We start from the raw sequence: 23,890 nt of genomic DNA on the forward strand, positions 1-23,890 counted from the left end.
TGACCTCATACAATATCAAATCAAGCACTATGTGGAGATGCCAGATGTCTGTATTTATACTTCATTCAATAGCACTCTTTTCTGTTCTTGTAGTGTAATGACCTAATGTGGTGACCTGCATTAAAATATAATTTAAAATCTATTTGGAGTTATTCTCCTTGCTCTTCTCTGAACAATGAACTAAATGCTTTCTAGATTGGTGTATAATATCTATAGATTGACTGAAGAAGCATTTGTGTTTTCTCTGTTGGGGACATCAAATTTTAGGCTTCTGGGAGGAGAGCAAGATGCTACTGTAAGTGACACTTGGATTTTGGTCTGGGCCAGTAGTGGGAGAGTCAAGTACCTGAATCTCTAGGATTTTCTGTGTCTAAGTAGAAATGCAATATAGGGTCTATGTTTGCAAAAAAGATGTGGTTGCAGCTGCTTTAAAGACTTCTGCATGTGTTAACATCTATGAGCCCATAGCAGCATGAAGGTTTTAGATGTCTCCTTTGAAAACTGGAGACAGATTAGTGTGTGTTGATTGCCATCGAGTTAGTGTAATGAAAATTATACGAGTCTTTTGGTGACAGTTACTGAGTAGCAAAGTACAAGTTAGCAGGACTCTCCTGTAGCTGGAGTCAGAATGAAAGTGGTAGCAGTGGTGCTAGTCTTAGTGGATTCATAATTATACGCAGTAATGTTAACCAGAGGAGTTAATACATATCAGTCTCACCTGAACTAGACAGACAATTTAAATAACCAACCACAAAACACCATCACAAACTTTCATCACATCGTTCCTGAATGTTATCCTAATTCCTGCCGCTGTGGAAATTGCGGTGTGTACCTGAGAGCCGGGGCCATCGCCTGCTGCTTTTCTCAGAGGCTTTTGGCTAACAATACTTTATGAAGCTCATCAAGGAGCACTCTGCTATTAAAAACTCTCTTGGCTGGAGAGTGATTTAATTACATTCAATTAAATATCTCTTGCTTAAAAAGAAGAAGAAAAAAAAAGGTTTATCTCATTGATGAGAAGAATTGCAAACGTCATCTAAAAATGATGCTGAATCAGATTCCTCTGGGATGTTAATTTCATTCAGAGGAGCTATCTGGGTTACAGGCATGTTGTTTATTAGACAATAATAGCTCTGTTATTTCTTTCTCAAGAAGGTAAAAGCCTTTTGGCAACTTTACACTGCTGAAATTCCTGTCACGTTCAGAACCTCTTACAGGAAGGTAAAACATCAGTACGAGGTTAAGCATTAAAATTTTAAAACTTTTTGTTAAGATATTGCAATGGTGATTCTTGTGAAAATATGGATATATTATCACGCACATGCTTATATACATATGCATATATGTATTCACAAGGAATACCTAAATTCCCTTGTGAAAATATATATATAAGGATAGACCTATATAATTAAAAAAAACCACCGTTGGGAGTTGGTTGATTCCCATATTCTTTTCTATACTCAAATTTGTGAAGCCAACTGCCTAATTACTATGAAATGTTTTTTCTTCTCTACAAAAATAATTGCTGGAGACTTACCACTAAGAACATGGAGCAGCACAAATTACCTTCAGCCTCCCCGAAGTCTTTGAAGTCGTTTTGTTCAGAGCTTGTGCTCACTAGAGGGATGCGATGCTGTGGATAACACATAGATGAATTCGCTGCTGTCGATGGCCAGCAGCTGCTTCTCTTACAACTTTAAAACACAATGATTCACTGTTAAGCCAAAAAAACCCATCAATATGCTCATTATTCAAATCAGGAACTAACTAATATAGAAGGTGGTGGACTTCTGGCTATATTAAACACTGAGGAGAATTTCAACTCTCCTCCCCTCCTGAAAAATCCTACCACAAGCCAAACAAGTCTCTGAACCCGAACAAGTCTCTTTTTCCGTTAGAATTCGAAGGGTTTTGTGTTTCCAATTGCTCTAATATGGCAGTTTCTCAGGATGTTTAACAGGTATAATCAATCTCCTATCCCATAATTAGTTGTTTGCTGTGCCTCATCACGACGCTTTTTCTAGCTGTTCACATTTTTAGTGGTGCTTTGTAACTGAAACAAAGAACCTATTTCATCAAGCCAGGAGTCATCTCTGATTTCTAACAACATGGGGCTTTCCTATTGCCTGTCAGTTGTCATCGGAAAAGAGCACCAGGCTACCACAGCCAAGATGGCATTAGTGCTATGGAGTTGGGTGTGAATGTATGGGCTTTTCTCCAGGGTAGAAATATTAATTTATGTACTTGTCATGATCCTGCTGTGAGACCAGAAAGTATACATGGTTAGAAGATCTGGCCATTTAACAACCTGCTTCTGAAAATCGATAGTAGACATTATGGATAGATCTTTGAAAATGAATCCCTTATTTGTTTCTGTTCTTTGTTTTAGCCTTTAAATTGCACTTGGACAAAGCTTCTCTAGTTTTTAGTAGGTATCTTTAAAGAAAAGTTTGTTGAAGTTTATTAAAATAGTTATGTTTCCTTTCAACTAACAAGCTGCTGGTTTGGGTTGTTTTTTTGTTAAAAAAGGTATTCCATGTTACAACACTGTAGTGGCTCATTCTGTAGCTGAATATTCTTTTTATTTTATACAAATGTAAGCTTCTGATGCTGTAGGCCTTTATTTTATACCTGAAAACGTATGAATCCCATGAATAGAATTTATTATCATTGTTGTGAGGCTAGTATTTAGCAACCATGACTGTAATCGTTGTTCCTCCAATGCTGAATATAATGGCTGTAAAGGATTTGGGAATGTTAAACATGTAGACACACTACCTATAATATGCTTAATATGAATATTTTAATAATGCTTTGTTATTACTTTTTGCCTTTTCTCAGTTCTAAGATAGGATTTGGTGGTGGCCTATTTGCTGGTTTGGCTGAGAAAGGGTTAAAGGGTCAGTGGTGTTTCATGACAACAGTTTGGAAAACAAGTAGTCTGGGAGATCTAGGATGTGACCTGAGAGAGGACCTCTAAAAACAGCCCTATTCAGGGATAAGTTGAACAGATTTATATAAGATTTTATTATTCCCTTCGGTAATAATGCTAATTCTTGCAAAGTGGAGAGGTTTGACTGTGCACTTTGTCACTTGAAGAGGTCTGGGAAGCCTCCTGATCACAGATCTGGTTTTGAAGTATTGTTTTTGACATACTGAACCAAAATCAGAAAGCACAATCACTTCTGCTTCTCTCAAGGATTCAGTTACTTGTGTCCTGATTCAGGATGCGCTTGTGAAACGCCTTTTTGGTGCTTCACGGCAAACACTTTTAGTTATACTGCTCACAGCTAATGGAAGGGTTTTGGTGAAAGGTATTGAATTAATTTTATCTAATATGATGCAGAATTTTGTGAAAAGTCATCTTTTACAAAAGTTACATGCCCACACTGCAACTTTTTCTCCATTTTTAAGGACCTCCATCCCTAGTATGTGAAGCCAGCTGGAGAATAAGAATGCCTCCCAATCTGTGCTGAGCCCTGGGGCTGTATTTTATTTAAGACAAGATGATAATGATATTGATTTGTTTTACACATTTTCAAGCTCCAGCTAAAACAATGACAATTGGCACAACTAAACATTTCCAAAGTTGTAAATGTTTTCTAGTGAAGTTCTTTTTTTTTTTTTTGGAAGGAATTGCTTCCCTCTGTACTGTATAATTAAGAGCGGGTTGTTGCTGCTTTCAGGGTTTGATGGAATGGAGGCAGACTTTTGGAGGGAAGAGGTTGAAGAGATGCAAAAGAATGTGTAAATTTTCACCTTTAAAAGACATACATTCTGTTTCCAAATATGATGTTTTGGCCTTGCTAAGGCTTATCACAGCTATTACAGTCGGTAGTGAGAAAAGAGCACTTCAGGAGGTCACTGCTCCTGCTCTCAGTGGTGATGGAGGGAATCCACCCTGCGAATGAAGGCACCGCGCTTCTAAGCAGCTCAGGGAAAGGTCCTGTCCATAAAAGATTGTTGGCTCCCTTGAGGAACTTACGGGAGTGTATCCTGGGTGTTACCTACTCCTGAGATCCAGCAGTGGCAGACAGAGGGGTTGATCTCCTCTTAAAGAAATCGGTTTACTAAAGTACTCCTATTTAAAGACATTAGTTTTATTTCTGTTGGCTTTAAGAAAAATACGATTGAGCACTGAAAGAGGGAATTATGACCCCGGTCATATCTGCCCTTGATTTATCTAAACACAGTGCTCATCCTGGTCACCTTTCTCCCTTGTTCTATAACGATGGGGAGTTCAAAAAAGTTGAAGTAGCTTTAAAGAAGTGAAAAATAAGTTTCCCTTAAACTACGAGAGTCAAAGCTGTAAGTTTTTTTTAAAGGTGTTTTTTTGCCTGTTTGTTTCTCATTATAAAAAGCACTAGAGATTAAATTTCTTCAGAAAGTATTATGAAAATACTCTTATTTGGCACAGTGACTGATCTAGGTTAGAGTTAAATCACGAGGTTAGAGCTGGTAGCACGTTAGAGGCCTGTGTCCGTGTGAGTTGGCAGGCAGGGTGTTACAGGAAAGCCCTCTGGCCTCTTACTTTTAGACCACACAGCTAAAGTTTCATGGCAAAATATTTTCAATGCTGTGTGAATTCCAGTGCTCTGCGATTCCTGTGACCACTCTCAGAGGTTATGTGTAATTTGGCTCAAGCTGTTGTTTGACATGTTTTTCTATTCACACTGAGCAAGAAGGAGAGTCACTGGGGGTCAGGAGATAGGGACACAGCAGAGCTGGGTTTCTGTGCTGCCTTGTTACTTGTGCATCAACTACGTGGATGTTGTGAGGCAAAGACTTTTCCAAGCCATCAGCTGGGCAGGAAAGGTCAAACTGTGGTACTGAAAGTATGTCTGGGTACTGAAAGTACTAAGCTGTTGTGTTGGCAAAACCCCCTAAATAATAGAATCAATTCCAGAGTTGCCAACAATATGGCAGGATTTTTCCAAACTGTGAATCTATTTGTTGCTAAAAGTTTCAGACCAGAGAAAAAATGGAGGGAAATGGAAGAGAAACAATGAATAAAATGTTGTAGGTGACAACTGGCTATTCCCTGCTAGCACAGGTTTATGTTAACATGTTTTAGTTTAATAGGGTTTTTAAATGTCAGCCAATTACTCCTTTGTATTATTAGTGTTTTAGTTCTCTGAACATAAATTAGGATATATTAAAATGTGAAGCTCTTGAAGGGCTACGCAGGTTATTTGTTCAGGGTTTCATGAGCATCAATTTGGTGCACGCATCTAATTATAATCATCATAAGCAAGAGTATATGGAATGTTCCAGTGCATGAATCTCTAATATTGAGTAATTCCTTATAAAAATGAGGCAGCCCATATGGGTGAACAGATGAAACGCTGTGAAATAGAGCAGATGTCTGAGTTATGCCAAAGGTTCTTCACTCCGAATATTTACTGTCCATGAGGAGAGACAATTTATTTGTTATTAGGTACTGAATTCAACAGTGGCTTCACAAACCTGAATCACCAGAGGTACTGCTGTAGAAGGAGATCCCGGTTTAAGGCTTTATTTGTGGAGGATGGTGTAGTGTTGTTTTTAGAACAATCATAAATGGACTGTTGGATTCCTGTCCTGGTGAATGCCATCTAAATAATGGAGCAGAATGTTACTTGGACAGTGCTCTCAGTAATAACTTTGTATCTATTGTTCAAAATAATTGATTTATATTGAATAATTTCATCTAATTCATATTGCAGCTGGAGACAGTTGCTTATTATAGTCTGATTGACTTGATATATTCATTCTGGATGGGATATGCTGTAGCTGAAAAAAAAAAGCATAGGTACTTAAGTGTTTATGAATGACTGTTTATTTGTGGTGAGTTACTTAAGGCAAATATAGTGGTTGGGTACACAGATTCTTGTCTTGTGTGTAAAGGATAAGAGATTCATCTATTTCAAATGTTTGTAAAACTTAGGTTTTGCATGATTAGGCTTTGTTGTAAAGCCCAATACCTTACAAGATGATAAATAATTTTAAGAGCTTTTTGGTAGCAACAGTGTCATGAGGTATGAGCAGGTGTTGCTCCCTCTTCCCCTGCCACTGACTTCCCTGGGCTTTGGATTCTGCTATGCTGAGTGAATGGTTCTGTTTGTTCACTTACAGCTGGTGCTGTGCAGCCAGGGCAGAGGTGCACCCCTGAGCAGAGCTGAGCTTCACCTTTTGTTCTTCGTTACAGCAAGGAAAAGCTTATTTATTGAAGCCCAGTACCTTTGTTTGGACCTTAATTGTCACACAGACCCATAAATAAATTAATATTGGTTTAGGCTTGGTTAAGTTAGCTGTATATTTCCTTGTAACACCAAAACTGTAATGCCTCATGTTGTGACACAAGTAGGTGTTAGGATTACAGGTAGCAGAGATAGAATCTGTGGCTAATTCTGCTGGTTTAGAGTCCGAGGAAACCCAGGCTGCCTTACTGGAGCCAGACACGGGCTTCTTTATGCAATCATCTGACTGTGTTCAATATTATTCAGGAAGGTTTCTTTGCTACAAAACTGGAAAGGGTGTTTTGGCATGTAGATATTAAAAGTGTCTCACAGCACACCCAGCTAGTGTTTCTATAAGCATTAGAGTCAAGAAGATTTATTTCAAAGATAGAACTTCTTGGAGAAACCCAGCTTATTAAATGTCTATTACCAGTGATGGCATTCTGGAGATGGAATTGGATGTGTTCAGCAAAGAAATGAAACCTAGATTGCTATATAGGCTATGATAGGTACTGATTTCTTAGCATAAAGACTGCTTGGTTACTTGGGATTTGTTACTGATTAGTTAAAATGTATTGAATGAAAAGCTTGGCCTGTCCAAAGTATTTGCAAGTGAAAGAGATGAAAGTGTATCTTATTGAAACGAATGAAAAGCAATGGGGAGATGACTTGTAGTGAATAATTTATTCATGGAACTTCCTATTTGTTCAGGAATTTTTTGCAAGCGGCTTGGTGAGAGACTAGAATGCATTTGAACTTGTTCTCATTCAGAGAAGTTATAATTTATAGAGAAGTTAAAGAGTTGAATTCTTCATTGGGGGCTCACTGGTGAGTTGGACACATTTTGTATAATTTGAGCAATTTTGGCTCACCTGTGTCACCAGAGATCCTGCTCCCTGCTTAGAGAAATGAAACTCTGGAGCAGTGCTCTTCATTCAAACCCAGGCTCTAATTCCCTGTGGTGTTTTGCCAACTTCCTGTGTATAGTGATACTTTTATCTGAAGGCCAGGCAAGGATCAGCAGAGCAAAAGTAATTAAACTTGATGTGCTGAAGAGGGAACTTCTTTATTTCCACTCTTCACAGATTTCTCTCAGGGTGAAAACAGGTGAGCAATGCCAGTTTCTGCTTAATCTATACCTTGCAAAACAAAAAGGTAATCTGGCACATCTTCCCAGGAGCATTGCATTGCCTTTCCTTCTGCCAGTCAGTGCAAGGGGGAAAGATGGTGAAGTGCCTTTTACAACCTTCTTAGGTCTGATAGCACTCTGCTCCACTACTATGTGTTTGAAAGCCAATGAATCCTAGGACTATGCCAGCCATTCACTTAAGCATATGCTTAATTGTTTGTAAGATCACTGAGGCCAAATTTTTCATTAAAGGGGGAAAAAAAGTAGCACACAATGTCAAACACGCCTTCAGTCGGTGTTGGTTTTTTCCTGTAGCAATGTGTGCACAATCTTTTACATACAGGATGCTCTGTCATACTAGATTGTTTCCAGCTACTTCCATATACTGTCTAGTAAGAACTCTGTCAATATTGCTGGAGACACATACATTTTGTTTTCCTGGAGACATTTAGGATGTACTCAGGAGTAAGTAATATTTCCATAATCTAAATTAATGCTCTATCCAAGAGGGTTGTGTCTAAGGTACATAGAATTATGTTTCACAAATTGTCTTTATTGCTATAACTACCTTTTCTATTTTTTTTTTAGTTCATTTGCTAAGCTAAGTAATGATGTATAGCTGCTTGCATTAAGGTAATAACAATTCTTTCACATTCTTCATTCTTACAATCTCTTCTTCTCCCCTTTAAATATCAATACTCGTTGAGGGCTTTATCAAAAGAAATATCAGTGACATATTGGAATTCAGACCTTTAGAAAACACTAATGCCATAGGAAGAATTTGCCTGTAGTCCAAAATAAAAATTAATTTTAAGAGAAATGTCACTTTTAAAAAGGACTGCAGTAGAAATTGTTTGGTAATATCTGACTTTTTATTTTAGTGACAGATATAAAACCTGGCAACTAGATCTTCAGCTACCATAAAGGAAACCAGCCAGCACTTCTGTTTGTGTGTCACTTCTAGATGATACTGAGTGTAATAACTCCTAAATTTCAGAAGCTACATGGTGGAAATCCTTCCCTTCTAATGAAGGGAAGACAACTGAGTGGTAAAAAGAAGAGGAAGACTCTCTGTATTAAAAGAAAAGCCTTGTCTGACATTTGGTATCCTTCTCACCAGTGGAGCTAAAGCAAATATTTTGGGCTTGTTTTATTTGTGTTTTGGTTTTGTTTTGGTTTTTTTTTCCCCATTGCCTAAGTCTGTGGAAATGGCACCTACCAAATGGTCTTGGTCATAGTGGCCTAAGGATTTGGTTGGGTTTTGATGCAGTTGGGAGCTTATGAGGTGCTGTGTGAATTTCTCTGTGTCTGAGCAAGGGTGTGCGGCTGCCTGGGGAGAGCTGAAGTTAGCTGCACATTTCTAACTCTGGTGCTATTTCCTGTTGAAGATTTATGTAGCATAAATGTTAGCTTAAATACAAGCTTGATACAATTGGAATCCTGCAGTTTTCAGACCTGCTACAGGCAAGGGTATATGGCTGTGTGGCAACAAGGCACATCAGCGTTGTGGCACAGAACCATAGGCATCCTGAAGGAGTAATTAATGTTCTTAAAGCTTATTTTCATAGAATGGTTCAATCTGGTTTTTAAAGTCCTTGTGCTGCAACATATATGCTCCTCTCTGCCATGGAGCTTTGTGCACTGGGCTGAAGCCCTGACTACAACAAGCCTTCCCTCTCAGCTACAGCAGGAATGTACCTGTGAAGCCTTCTGTGTTTTTGAAGAATGCAAGATTGCTCAGACTGGTTCTTATGTGGTCCTTACGGGGAAAACATCACGAGAGAATGCTTCTACTTGTTCCCCCATCCTCGTTCTAATGCTGTTGGTTGCTCCTTTTTTTGCTGTTGTGATGAATTATGTCGTGGTCCTTCAGATGTCCCAAACTGCGTGGCACAGAGGAGACTAGTTCTCAGCAATTGATGCTTTCAGAATATGGTGTATGACAACAGCGATAAATATGCAGTTGCTTCTGAGGCAGCTCATGGAAACGGGAGGGTTTTAACTGACATTGTTTTCAGTAGCACAGGCCCTGGGGAGTCTCAGACAAAGGAAATATTCCATAAGATTTTAGGAAACAGTTCTGTTCAATTATTCATATTTTCACTGGGTTTCCATTTTTTGCGAATGACATAAATTACTTGACACAGACTTGGTTTTGAGGACTTTTGTATGATTACTTCTGTTTAAAGAATATTAGAAACACTATTTGAAATGGTAACTATGCTGTGAATTTCAAAGGGTTTAGGGACTGCCTGGAAGTCAGATGGAGTTGGGAACTCAAACCCTCAGGCAAAATCTTAGTTCTCATGTCCATCATTAAAATTGACCTGTAAATAGCTCAAGGGCAAACAGAAGGCATATTAAGTTTTTCCCTTTATGTGCTAAAACACACACCCAATTCAGGAAGGTAATGCATAGGCTGAAAGAAGAAGTTGATATTGCAGGATACTGAAGTTTTGGGGAGAAAGAGACCTGTCACATATCCCGTTTTGGAAAAGGCAGTTTGAGGATTGAGCCTTTTCAACAGAGACATAAGGAACAGGAACAGTTCTGGGACAGTTGTGGTGCTAGTAGGTAATAATCAGGAAATACTGCATGTTGGCCTTGGTAATGGGTGTTTACTGTATGAATACAGGAGTTTACTTAAAGGATGGAAGGAGAAAGGTGTGCTTGAGATGGCAAATGCTTGTTGTGGAACAAAGAGAGGTCGTGAGTTTCTAGACTAAACCGCCTGTTGAATTCATCCCATTTCTTTGATTGAGGAGGAGAAAAGCCTGAGCAGTTATGTTTATGAAAGGAGTCGGTCCCTCTCTTGAGGACAATCATTAAGAGGACTGTCCCAATAGGAGGGAGTCCTGGTGGGAGCAGTGCTAGATGTGCAGACACTCTGCTCTATTGGAAAATTAAAGCTGCCTTGGTTATCCCCAGGAGACAGTAATCTCCAAGTAAGAGGGACATATGTTAATGCTGTCTGTTTTAATATCGTCTTTTTGCTGCCTTGCTCCTACTGGGAGAATAAACTATTTTGAGTATGAGCAGATTCTGTTTATGGTGTGCAGCAGGAAGAGCAGCATGTATCAAACATAGAATATGCAGGGAGCTTGTAGGACGGGGCCCAGGAGTGGTATTAGGATCAAATGTTGGCACAGCATACTGGGAAGGGAGGGACAAGCATGGAGAGGAGCACGTTATCTCTGAAAACAATGGATTGCAACCCAAACTTGTTTGCAAGTCCCAGTAGGCCTCACAGAAGGTCTTGCCAGGTGATATGCGTGTTATCTGTGGAGGTAGGATGGAAATACAGGTCCCCTCGGATCCCAAGAGTTTTGTAATTTTTGATTTGGTGGTTTTAAAACTGCTTCTCTACTTTCTAAAGGGTAACTTTCAAAGAACTACTTTTTAAAATAAGTGATGGGGATATCTTAATCATGTTCACAGGTAATTCATTAACACAGGCTATCTTTAGATCTTCATATTTTCAGAATATGAACCCAATATGAAAGCAAAGGAAAACTTCGTTTGCAATTTTTGACAGACATACAGGACAGTAGCTGTACTGGTTCTTGATTATTTTTTTTCTATTCAGACTTACTATGTTCTTACTTCCCAGGATGTCTGTACTAAACCAATTATAGTGCAGTGGTTTTCTGGCATTTGATTTCAGGAGCAAGTGTATTTATTATGGTAGAACAAGTACAAATATCATGCCTTAAAGTGCTGGTACTTGTTTATGTGTTATGACCTAATTACGTAAGAAACTGAGTCCAACTATTCTTATAGTATGTCGAGACCTTTTAGTGCAAGCCAGAAACATGATCCCCCACCAACATTTTCCTAACTCAGCAATCACTGTTCCTAAAGAATTTTGCAAACTACTTATTATTCCAGGAGTTAATTACTTCACTTTCAGATGGGTGGTAGAGCTGTGTAAGAATCACAGGAGCTTGCCTAAGCCTTTCTTCTTCTGGTAGATTAGATGTTCTAGCCATGGATGTGACAGGAGATTTTGAAAGACTTTGAGATATGATTGTGAAAAGATTTCTTATGTGTGAACTGGTTATCTTGCAAAAGGAATCTTCTCATCCACTTCAGGCAAGTACTACATAGGTTGGGATTTACGTAGTTCCTTTGGTCTGATGCAAGTGCAGTGTAAACAGGAAGGCTCTTGGGAGTCGCAAACTGCACATCAAGATTTGCACAACATAAATTTGACTGGATGATTTCAAAGTTTTCTACAGTCCAACACAGGAGACATGTCCCCATAACCATATTGTAGAGGGATATGGAATGCATAGCGATGTATTAAGAGTCACTGTGAAGGTATTTGAGAAGCAAAGCATCTTGAGTATTGGCTGAAATGTTTGTGGTTCCTTACAATTTAAGCAGCATTCTTTCCTGATATGAGTCTCAAAATACTGGAAGAAATAAGAATATCCCAGGAAAGGTACATTGGTATTCAACTAGGATTTGAGTGCTGTGGAAATCAGGGAAATAGGATATATGATTGCTCCCATGTTAGGACACTTCAAACTGTGCTTCTTTGGATGTTAAGACCTGAGAGGATTTAGCATATACTGATAGGACAGGCATCGTGCAAAGCAAAGTGGAGATAAGTTTTATTTCCAAGTTAGGGGGATCTAAGGGTATACAAGGAGTGAGAAATTGGCTTAAAGCAGTTCAGTGTACGCTTAAGGATGAAATTGCAAGAGGCTACCTCCACACGCAGATTTCTCATGTCTGAAGTGTTGTCAAAAGCTTAGAACAGGGAAGGAGGAAGGGAAGACAATGGAGAGATGCAAAGATGGAAGAGAAGGGGTGGGAGGGAGAGAAGGATGGGGCAAAGAAGACAAAGTTGGGAAGCAGCATTGAAAATTTTCTAGGTGAATACCATAAGGTGTTGCTGAACAAATACTTAATCATTTATTGTGAAAGCTGTGGTCTCTTCTTGAAGAGAATGGGAACTGAAGGGAGTATGTTGTCCTGAATTAATGCTTAAGCCCACAGGCCATAATTAAATATGCAATCTGCCCTCATCCAAATGAGTTTGATACCTATGCTCGAAGCACCAACATCTATGAAGTCAATCAAAACTGGTGCCATTATCATACTTAGCATGCTAAGCAGTGATGATGAGAAATGATGCATTGGTTTTCCTTGAGGTATCCCTTACTTGTGTGACTGTTACTTACTTTTTACATACAGGCAGCATCATAATCAACTTTCATTAAGACTAATGCTGACTGTTGATTTACTACAAAGAGTATTTCGATTAAATTTAGCATTTTGGATAGGACATGATAATTATCTGGTGTTGACATTCAATTTTGTAGGCCTGAAGTTTACAAACAAATCCCACATCTTTGTTAGGCACATTAGCAATTGAAATACCCTCCTAAATCACTGTCTGTGTAAATGGTAAATCTCTGCAATCAATCTTCCTTTTCTTCAAAAATAAATTTCTGAGAAATTTGCATAATTGGCCATGCTTGGTAAAAGTCTGATGTATAATGTTGTCTTTTAAATGCACTGCTACCTGGAATCATGATGAAGTGTCAACATGCAGGAGGTAAATATAAAACAAGCATTTAGTAAAGGATGCAGCTGATCTCATGAGGTGAGAAATGGCATCTAGTGGTGTTATAATTTGAAGTGGCTTTATAATTTGATGTAGGGCTTTCACTATGAAGGATGTGAGAGAAAAGGACAGAACTCAATTGCATCAAGAAGCTTTAATTTGCATTGAACTTTGAAGTGAAATTTACACTGAAAAGTGCTTTTAAAACAGAGTGAGGGTGATGCAAATGAATGTCCTCACTTCTGTTTGCAAATGTATGAAGCTCACTGTGTGAAGTTAGTATGGGCTGATGCCTGTGTAAAGGCATGGGTTTCTCAGTAGCTTAGTAGCTGCTGCCTGGCCCTGCAAGCTGCCATGGTTGAATTAGGCAGCAGGATTTTACCTGCATGTCCTCTCATAGGTTATGCTGGAGTCATGTCACTTTGCTATTTAAGTTCTAGGTGGCATGGCCATCGTTGTCCCACTCTTTTTCAGCACATGCTCCTAAAGCTGTCTCTGTCAGCAGCGTGTGCTCACTAACACTGCCGCGGTCAGGCCCACAGTCCTCGCTACAACATGCTTGAGACTGTAGGTTTTGTAACGTACCAAGTGCTATGCATCATACTGCTGCTCTTTTTGTCTGAGGTATGTTTCATACTAGATGAACATCCACTATGACCCAGGCCCTATTAGTGGGACAGGGCATCATGGGACAACTGAAAGCTGTCTGAAGGATATGGCCCAGAACTACAGCAGATGTGGATGTGACTGTTGCGGGCTCTCCAGTACGTAATGTGGTCCAGCCAAGGGTGAAGTAAGCTCCTTGTGTAGTGAAACCTTGGAGTCTTGTAATGACAAAATAAACCAAGGAAACTTTGCCCTGGAATATTATTCTGTAGCTGAATTGATGGGGTACCTTATATCTATATACTGTATATCTATACTGCACTATTAGTATAGATGCAGTAGTAGATGATGATCTTATATTCCACAGCTATCTGCAAATTCATTCCCTATAAGAGGAAAATGTGCAGTCATTCCTCTGATAAAATAAACAGGCATTATTTCAACAATATATATGAGTTCACCCTATTAATACCTCAGGACATGCGTGTGCAGCTAAATAACTGTAGTGCTCTATTCTAATGTTCCCAGGATAGGGAGTAATAGCAGTGATAGTCCAAAATAGACAGAACCTGCTGAAGATGACTCTCCTCATCTTGTTTCCTCTTTATTGTTTCCTTGCCCAAGATTTTAACAACTTATGTCAGAGAGCCTGAGTTTTCAGGGAGGGCATATGTGTGCATCTTCAGGTAATTTAATCTCTGAAATACAGATTAGTTTTGTCTTTATAGACACATGGAGGCAAACCAACAAATACAGCAACACTACTGTAACTAATAAAGAATGCAGTTCTGATTTTAGGCACTGGTCTGTGAGACACCAGTGCTTCACACAGGGACAGCATCTCCCCTTAAAATACAAGGTTTATACGGAAAGCAATGCTTTATTGTCCTAGAAATGATGTGCTTGCTGCAAGCCACTTCAAAATCTCTGCATAGCTCTGTAGTAGAGCTTGATTTATTTATTTATTTGTAATGTAAAGTTTGAACATTGTTTTTTCTCTATATTGGAAAGCAGTGAAATTCCCCTGTTACCATCAGAGTTGTATAGTCTCATCTGCAGTAAGCACTCAAGAAATAGGTCAGTTTTACTTCTCTGCTGTGGTACACACAGTTCAGATTTCATAAGACTGCTGACAGCTCTGCCAGAACATAAAGCCCTGTACTCACCTCAGGGCTGTGGAGGATGCTGCGTGCCCTGCAAACTACTGACAGGGCAGCTGTGATGTGGAAATGGCCTGGCCACGCCACCGGCAGTGTCTCTAACATCTCCTTCAGATGTGCAGCTTTTGTGCTTGCCTCTCCTTTCTCTGTGGGTCTGGAAATAGATGTAACAAGTGATATCTGCTTTCTAGTGTCTTCTATGCTCTGTGTGATAGATATCTTATGACCTCATCTCTGCAGGTGCTATGATGAGGTTACTGTGATACGCCTTGGGCTTTTACAGTACAAAAACCTGTTAGTATGTTTAAGAATCTGTATTTACCCTCTCTAAATAGTGATGTCTGCTATACTGAATGCTCCCTTCATTCCAGCAGTTCCTTTGGAGAAGATAGCAAGAATATTTTACAGTGCCCTGCCCATTTTGTAAGTCATGACTCATGGGCCAGAACTAACTAATGTAATCTGAGCAATGATACATAATGTCCTCAGTTGTCAATTGGGAAGGAAAGAAGTTCAAACGAGGCTGCAAGTGTGATGAGAGGATTGGTAATGCTAATGGTGTGCTGCATGTGGTGGCAGTGTGGGGATCTTAAATTACAGAAGAAGCATGAGGTATCTAATTTCCATTCTTCTCTATGCTTGTTAGGGAATCTGAATTCTTGTGAATGGTGCCCACACTGTGGACAGGGTGTTCACTATTAAAAAAAAAAAAGAATTATCATATAGCACTACACACAGGCAGAGGTGGGATTGTTTTTCTTTTATGTTTGAACCGTGACTGTACCATTAATGACCAACTTAATTCATCATCTTTTTCTTGTTGAAAGAATTAGCCATGCTTGTTTTGTATTCTAATTCCAGTTCTTTCCTTATTTTCAATCTTCTGGGGTTTTGATGCACACAACACACTGAAGAATCGAGTTGATGGGATTTCTGTCACGTTTCTAACATAATACATTGTACAGAATAATTTAATCTGTTTCTGCATTGTATATAATATGTTATAAAACTTCATTGCTATCTTGCCATGGTAAATGCTGACATGTTGTCGTATATGAACTCAATGGTACGCTTTGGGGTGGGAGAGGTAAGGACAGAAGGGTTGTGTGCAGTCAGATGGTGGGCAAAGCCCACTATGATGCGTGCTGCTGGTTTTGGTGTGCCTTTTGGTTTTCTTGTACGTGTGCCCTGCTGAATCACGAAGGCTTGCGAGCCTTTGGGGATTCTCCAGAGCCTTGGCTAAGGGTTTTTTTCAAGCCCTTTCATTCTGTTCCCATGAGATTGAGATGATCCACAAGGAGCACGCTGACTTTTAAAGTTAGGTGAATTTTTGTTTCTGCTGAAACTGCAGGCAAAACCTTCTGGACTTGGGTGCAGGTAAGTTTATTTTCCTTTTATTTTTCCCTCAAATTTTAGCAGCTGAGTAGGCTTGTGATGTCAACAGGCATAGGTGTGAGAGCCATGGAGGTCAGCAGCACTGTTCTGCATAGTCTGTGCACTTGGGTTCGTTTTGCAGCTCTGTCACTTTGCCCTCTGGGTGAGCATATCGAAGGGATGGGGTTTGGGTGGCAGAAGTTATGCAGTCTTATTATTCAGTGATTTCATTAGTTCTATAGATAGAAACACTGATGGCTTCACTGAGAATCCATTTCACTTTCTGTGGCTGATAACTTAATGGATTTGGGGGAAAGACTTATGGAAATGAGAAGTAATTAGTAGTATTGACAGAGATGCCGACTTTGACTATTTCTGTTTTTTTAGCTCTCCTATTGACTGTGACTTGCTGTCCAAGCCAACCTCCTGATTAGTGGTCTGCTTTTTCTGACCATTTTATTATTCGTGTAGGCAGGCTGCAGGAATCTGCCTTCTCCTCTGCTGAAGGCAGGGTATGTTAAGGAAGCCACATGAATATTTTTGAAGCACTAACTGTGCTCTTCGTGTTTAAAATGGGGGCACTGGGTTATATGATTTATTCCCAGAAATATGTTTTCTGTCATCCTGTGTGCAGTCAAAGCTGCAGAGGGAATCCATACTGCCTCAAGTGAAAGTCCTGTAGGCTCTTACCTGTCTACTCTATGCTCTCTTTACTGGGAAGCTTGAGATCTGCACAAGCAAAGACACATCTGTTGGAAATAAGGAAGTGATCTTTCCCTTTTTATTTATCTATTTTTGATAACACAGCTGTTATAACACAGCCCCAACTCAGACCTCTAATTAAACTGGACTGATAGAATCCTTTAGGATGGAAAAGACCTTTAAGATCACTTTGATCTTAAAGTGAGCTGAACCAACCGTAAGCTGGACACTGCTAAGTCCACCACTCAGCCATGTCCCTTAGTGCCACATCTACATGTCTGTTAAATACCTTAAGGGATGGTGACTCAACCACTTCCCTGGGCAGCCTGTTCCATTGCTTGACAAACCTTTTGGTGAAGAAACTTTTCCTAATGTTCAAGGATGTCTCTGGGATAACCTGGCATTACTCCACACTGGAATTGCCCTGATGTAGATTTTCTGAGAACCTAGTCTTTCGTCTCTCTGCCACCACTCTTGCATGCTTCAGGAGATCTAGCTGTAATATCAGTTGTTTTGATACCAGCAAGTAGTTACAAGAAATATTTTATTATCAAGTTCAAATTTTAAAAGGTGATGTCCTGGACTAAAGTTGAAGGCCAAAGTTTCTCTCCTCTGCCTCAGGACCAGCTTAAAGTTTGTTGAATGATGCTTCTTGAGGCTTGTTTGAGCAACTCCAAAGACTTTGTTCTGTTTGTGCTCTTTCCTGTCTTAAGCCACAGATTATTGTGCTTCCCATGATATCTTGGCATATTAAAAATGAAGGGGTTTCTATTATTTTCTTTCTTCTGTGTTTCTCTTTGTAGAGGTAGTTTCCCACTTGAATATTTTCAGTGGTTCTCATAAGTTAATGAACTGAACAGCCATGTCTTTCACAATCCATCGTGGGAGCAGTACAGGGGAATTCCTCAGGCATGTGGGTGAAAGAATCAGTTCTTTGTTAATTATTATAAAACTTGCAACTAAACTGAACCCTGATCTAATCCTGCAGTCAGGTCAATATGGACATTGACTGAATCTTTGAAAGCAGTTGATGCTTTTCTCTTGATTCTTCTTAAGATGGCACGTTACGAAAGAAATTACTCATGTGCATGAGGCTCTAGTGTGTGTCTGTAGCCTAAGACCCACCTGTAGGTGCCCTTTGTTTTAAACAGTGTTACAACATTCATTGAATCATTGAAGCAGAGCTCTACAGTGTGTGATGATGTTTGGTGTCATGGTTAGGGTGTCCATGTAAATTGGGGAAACACTCCTGAATAATAAGTTGGTAAGTCAAAATCTTGAGATGCTGAAAGAGTTGGAAAAGTTGCATTTTACTTGGGAACACATGAGAGTCCAAAGGATCCTTAAGTACCTTTGTGGATTTTGCTCTTCATTTCTTTACCTCGTGAAATGCATTTTCCCCCCTCTGTAAAAGGGTCCTGGAAAACTATAACCTGCCCATGTTTAACTTAGCTAATGAGATACTGAGCTGGGGAATTACTGTCTGTATAATAGGAAGGAAATAAATACTGCAGCATGTTTATTCTGAAAACATGTTTAATCCCTTTGTAGTGCCAGGGAAAAATTACTTCTATGGATCTTGAGTGGGGAAAGAGACTATTTCTGTGTGTTAATTTACTGTGCTAAGACACAGTCTTCAGGAAAACATTTTTTTTGGAAGGCCAGAATAGTATTTCTTTTTTATTTCGAAGTTGATAAATAAAACAAGGAAGTATGACCTGTGATGATGTGTGTTCCGAGCTATGCCAATTGATGCTCACAGAGGTGATGCTGGCATAGTATTTTTCAGAGAGGAATAAAAATGCTGCATGCAGAAAGCCTGCTCACTGCACAAATAGCTGATGCTGAGAATGCAGCCAGCGTGCTTCCTCTAGTATGACGTGGTACAGCCAAGAAAGCAAAACAGATCTGTAGGTCTAGTAGTTTTGAACCTTTTTTGGCAATAGGTCATCCATAAGTGTTAGGAGCATATTGATTGTTACAAACAAATTAGTGCTTCAGCTTTAAGAAAGTAATTTTTATTCATTATTAGTGTTAAAGTCAGCTGCCTCCAAATTTGTGTATCTGCTGTGAGAGATCACTATTGAAAAAATCTGCCAGCTTACCTTCTATAAGGTAACACCCCGAACAAGTATCTTACTATCCAGGAGGGAAAGCAATGGGATCTTCCAGAGTTTACTCTGACTAGCTCTAGGCTTTAAATGGTATAAGAAAGGGACGTGTTCTCTACTGCTGCGCTTTGCTTGATGAATTAGAATAGATAGTGTATAATATACCTGCTTTCCTAATGATAGTCAAACTGAAATACTTCAACGGGCCTGTAAATAAGAGACAGATAAGAGGCAAATCACCTTCTTGCTCACTCGTATTCAGTGGTGAATACTGCAAGATCAACATACATCTAAGCTTAGTATAAGAACGCAGCTGCATTGCTTCTGGACTACAGCTAAACTGTCAACAGTCTAATTTGGGTGCTGGTTGTTCTTTGGTATTGTGAGCAAACAGCTTTGTAAGGAGATGCTTTCTGAACCTTTGAACCCTCAACACAACATTTATATGTATGTGCCTATATGAAAGGTATAAATTGTTCCTTACTGGTTGTCTGCAATATACATACACTATAAGCACACTTCTTTTTTTAGATATTTTTTCCTCTACTTCCAGACACTTTCAGATGGGATTGGCCACGTTTTTTATTATGAATATACCTGCATGTATACCTGTTGACTCCCACTGGCTTCAAAGGAATTTAACCAGAAAGGAGGAAACTTTCTGGAACAATCCCTCATGAAGCTCAGTGATGCATGTAGACAGGTCAAAACAAGATGAAATGAAGCACATACTTTTGGATGAATGACTTTGCATTTTGGGTCTCTTTAGAACCTGTACTAGATTCTCTGACTCGAAGTGGCTAAAATCAATGTCCAAAACTTATCTTTCTGCATAAAATGTAAAGCAGTTCGTACTGGGATTTAAAAATGGGAATGATGACATAAATTGCTATGTATTATTGATGTTCTTGGTGAGTCACAAAATCCTTGACTTGTTCTCCTGACAAATTGCTTATGCCTTAGACTGTTTCTTGCTTCTCTCCTGCACGTGCCAACTTGAAGCCTTAGGGAGGCTTCATAGAACACTCTATTAAGCCTTCCATGGCCAGGGGCAGAACACTTACTCATTTAATAACTTTAAAACCTAGCTGAAGATACCCCATTTTCTTGTTTGCTTGTTCCCCCCCCCCCCCCCCCTTTTTTTTTTCCCTTCCCCCTTGCTTGTGTTTGCATGGAAAGACCTTTCCTCTGTGCTTAACCTTGGTCAGCACAGGATAGAAAACCTTTAGCAAGTGGATTGATGGTGTGAAGGCCAATGACTTTCCCGCATGGTCTGCCTGTGGGTGGGCAGTGCTCGGCAACAAGTTTGGTGGTGAAAAGCCTGCTTTAAGCTACATTGATCTCCCTACTGTGTGTAGGGAGACCAATATGTAGGGAGACCAAAATGCTCTTCAAAAACATCCAATCAATGTGGGAGGGACTTTTTAATGACATCTCTCTACCAGGTAGGTTCTTGCTCTCAAAAGAGGTCTTACTGACTGCACTGTGGTGACCTTCACCTTGCTCAAGTTGTTTTCCTCTATTATCCAATGTAGCATATATAGGAGATATGAGTGCCTTCGTCACTGAACAGGCCACGCCTTCTTAAACTCAGCTACTTTGAAATAATTTAGATTAGAAAGGCTAAATTCATCCCAAATGCCATCCTGGCAGGTGGCATATGGGGAAAATAGGCAGTTCTGGCTCTGTTTGTCTGGAGGTTGATTGTGACTGGAGGTTTCAATATGGAATATCAACACCACGTATAAAGGCTGAATTAGAGCAGCTACACAACCCTGTCAGACTCCGCCTTGCTTTGCCCTCTGGAGGAACTCTCCCAGCTCTTCCTATCCATTTATTGTAGTGGGAACCAGGGAAATAATAGATGTGGCTCAGTTGTGTGATGACTTCCCAAAACTGACTGTGAAAAGCAATGCAGAGACCAAATCTGACTTACAAGTGGTGCTTCATCTTAATCAATATTGTTACTGAAGTCAAACAGATGCCATGATGCTCAATTTCAACCTCTTGTAGGGTAGCTCCAGGCAGAAACAACCTTGCTTTGTTTTGTTATTAACACATGTTTTAATAGTGTGGAGTCTGGTTTCTTGGAATAGTTCCTGTGCTCAGGATTGTGAAGCAGAGAGGAGTCAAGTGTGTGCTCTGCCAGGCCTGTCTAGATCTATAATGAAGAACAACTGAAGGGCTATACTAGCACTGGAGCTGGTGTAACATGGCATTAGACAGTGAGCTCTAGGTGGGTTCTGGAAGGGATAACTTGGAGGTTTCACAGTCCTGTGTGACACTTGGCATTGATGTCAAGCAATAGCAGAGATAGAAGTAGTATACTATTCATTAAACTGCTGCTACTGATTATCAGAGCTGTAAAAGGTTAATAGTTCACATGGGTGCAGTTTTGGTTAAGTAGGAGGGCTTCCTGAGATTGGGGCACTGCCTCAAATGGAGTAATGAGTTCTGCAGTAGTTAAAATGGTTGTAATTGCAAGCAGTGACATTTATTGCCAACCAGCTGATCCTTTTTCAAGGGGATTCAGAAGCAGGGAAGAAACATCTCTAAGTATTTTTCTGGCAACAAAGGGCACACTTCCAGCTCTGCCCTCAGTGGTTGCACCTCATGATTACCCTGAGGAACCTTCTCTGTCAAAAACATGCCACTCATCCCTGATCTCATTTAGGCTTTAATAAAGCACATGACCCAAAGTCTTTCAGTTCAGTTATGCAGATGCAGTGCCCTATGCGTTTAATCAGGGAGCTTAAAAGCCACTAGTGTTTAATTCTCTAACCTACGTTGTCCCCTCTCCCATCTCCTAGCCTTGCTCTTGATGCTGAAACTGTGGTTGCATTGTGGGGAAAGCAGCCAGCCAAGATCATGGAAGGGCTAAGGCTGGTGCTTCAATGTGTCTCACCTTACTTTGAGGGTGAGACATTACAGGTATTTGACAGCAGTGCAGGAGAGTTATGGAGTAGTTGAAGAGTAAAATCATGCAGGAGGATTTCAGTTAAGGATTCTGTGCTGGTTTCTTCTCAGGTCCAGAATCCCACCTTTTTCATTGTCTTAAGGAAAGATTCTTTTAAATTAAAGCATAGTTTGTTTAAACTTGAACGTGTCAGGCTCAGAGAGAATCAGTACCCAACACGTAAGTCAAAGTGATTGAGACTTGAAACAACTGTCATGTCATGAGAAATGTAAAATATGTGATTCTTGTGAAAAAGATCATCAGTAGTAAAAACTTCAGGAGCTAGCTACTTCCTTGGAATTCCCAGACAGGGAGAGTTTTGAACTCTCTATTTTATTAAAATATTTCTTGGGAAGATACAATTACGTGCATTAAGACTGCTACATTTATGTATTTTTTTTCCTTTTGACCATTGGAAAATTGTTCCCAGCAGTTTCTCTGATGCTTTTTTCCAGTCCAGTTTCCAAGACTTATTTAATGTCTAAACGTGTAGGTATTAAATCTCTCCTTGAAATTCTGGCTGAGCAGCAGAATTGAGTCACAATTCTCATACCTTAAAAATTAAAGACCAGATTTCCTTTGCAGTTTGCATCTCCAGAATTCCTGTTGAAGTTCTGCCTTCTCCCCTCTTCTCCCCTTTTTTAAATGTAAGACTAGGATTATTAATGGATTTTGTATCAAGTTCATTATATTTTCATCAAAAACTTCACCTAAAACTTTAGACCCAGTATCCTAACTCTAATAGAACTGGTAGTTTCAGATGGTCAAGATGAATGTAGAGGAGCTGGTGATGGTAGCAGCAGCAGCAAGCTGGCCAATATGAAGCAACTTGGTTATCACTTGTTAGACCTCAGATCTAATGAACTACTTATGTGGTCTTTGTCTTGAATGACAGTGCTGCTGAAATGGGGGGGTTTGGTGATGGTTGGTTGGTTAGTGGCTTTTTCTTTCTATGGAACTTCTCCTTTTAGTGGAGTTGCAGATTTCTGAGCAGGTTTGTGTGCAATTGCAACTGAGCATTTTCAGAATCAGTCTTTTAGCTACTGCTGAGGCGCTGGAAAAAGACTGTCTTTTTAACTCTGTCTAATTCTTCCCATAGAGCAGATTATGAAGCTGTGCTAAATGGGGGGAAAATGTCTGTGTGATGAAAGGAATGTTGAAAAGGGCAAATACAAGATAAGCAAATCAGTAAACTCCAGCCATGGCAAATATAAAATCCCCTCTGTTTTCCTTTTTAAAGCCTAAAACAACAGAGAGGCTACATGCAGCAGAAAAATAATAGTACTGTTTCCCAGGAGACAGAGCTGTGACAACTACAATGAGCACAATTTCGTTCCCATGATGTGACTAGCACTTCTAAGGTACAGTTTGTCTGCCATAGGATGATCAAAAAAATGACAAAGTACATGGTCAAAGCCAGTAAATCTTGCTGCCTTTCATCCATATTATGATCCTTGCTAGTAAAAATGAAAAAGAGAGAAGGCAGGAGATCTTCTGCACTATGCCTGAAAGTGCTCAAAGTCTTCTTGCCTCCTGAGAAAGCCTCATCTCCTGCAGCTGCTGTGTTATTGTGCTGACTTTTGTAGTGGGGTTTGGAACTGATCCCAAACTTATTCCCATTATGGGAGGCTTTTCTGTCAACTCAAGATCATTGCTTGTTGCCAACCACTGCAATGAAATGAATGACAGACCATCGGTTTGGAAAACCCGCTATATTCTTGGACTTTTCAATTAATTAATTACATGGTTTTAATGATTTCACACACAAGAACTTCTGACACTTGCAACTTTAGATTTTAGAAAGTCACACAGGAGCTGAATATTAGAGACTTTGATATTTTATAGTTTTCATGATGGGATCTTTTTCCTACAGTTGAAACGATTTTTGATTCAATATCCTATGCATATGTAATGTAGGAATTACTATTTCCACAACTGTTCTTCAAGGTGGGCCCATTTTAATACAAAATGCAAAGTCCAAAGTGATGAAATTTTTATTTTTAACTTTGGCATTAGTTGCTTGAAAGAATGTAATTCTCAGAGATGGTATCTTCACTTT

Source organism: Strigops habroptila, chromosome 4 (genome assembly GCF_004027225.2).
Source record: "Strigops habroptila isolate Jane chromosome 4, bStrHab1.2.pri, whole genome shotgun sequence".
Lineage (NCBI taxonomy): Eukaryota > Metazoa > Chordata > Aves > Psittaciformes > Psittacidae > Strigops > Strigops habroptila.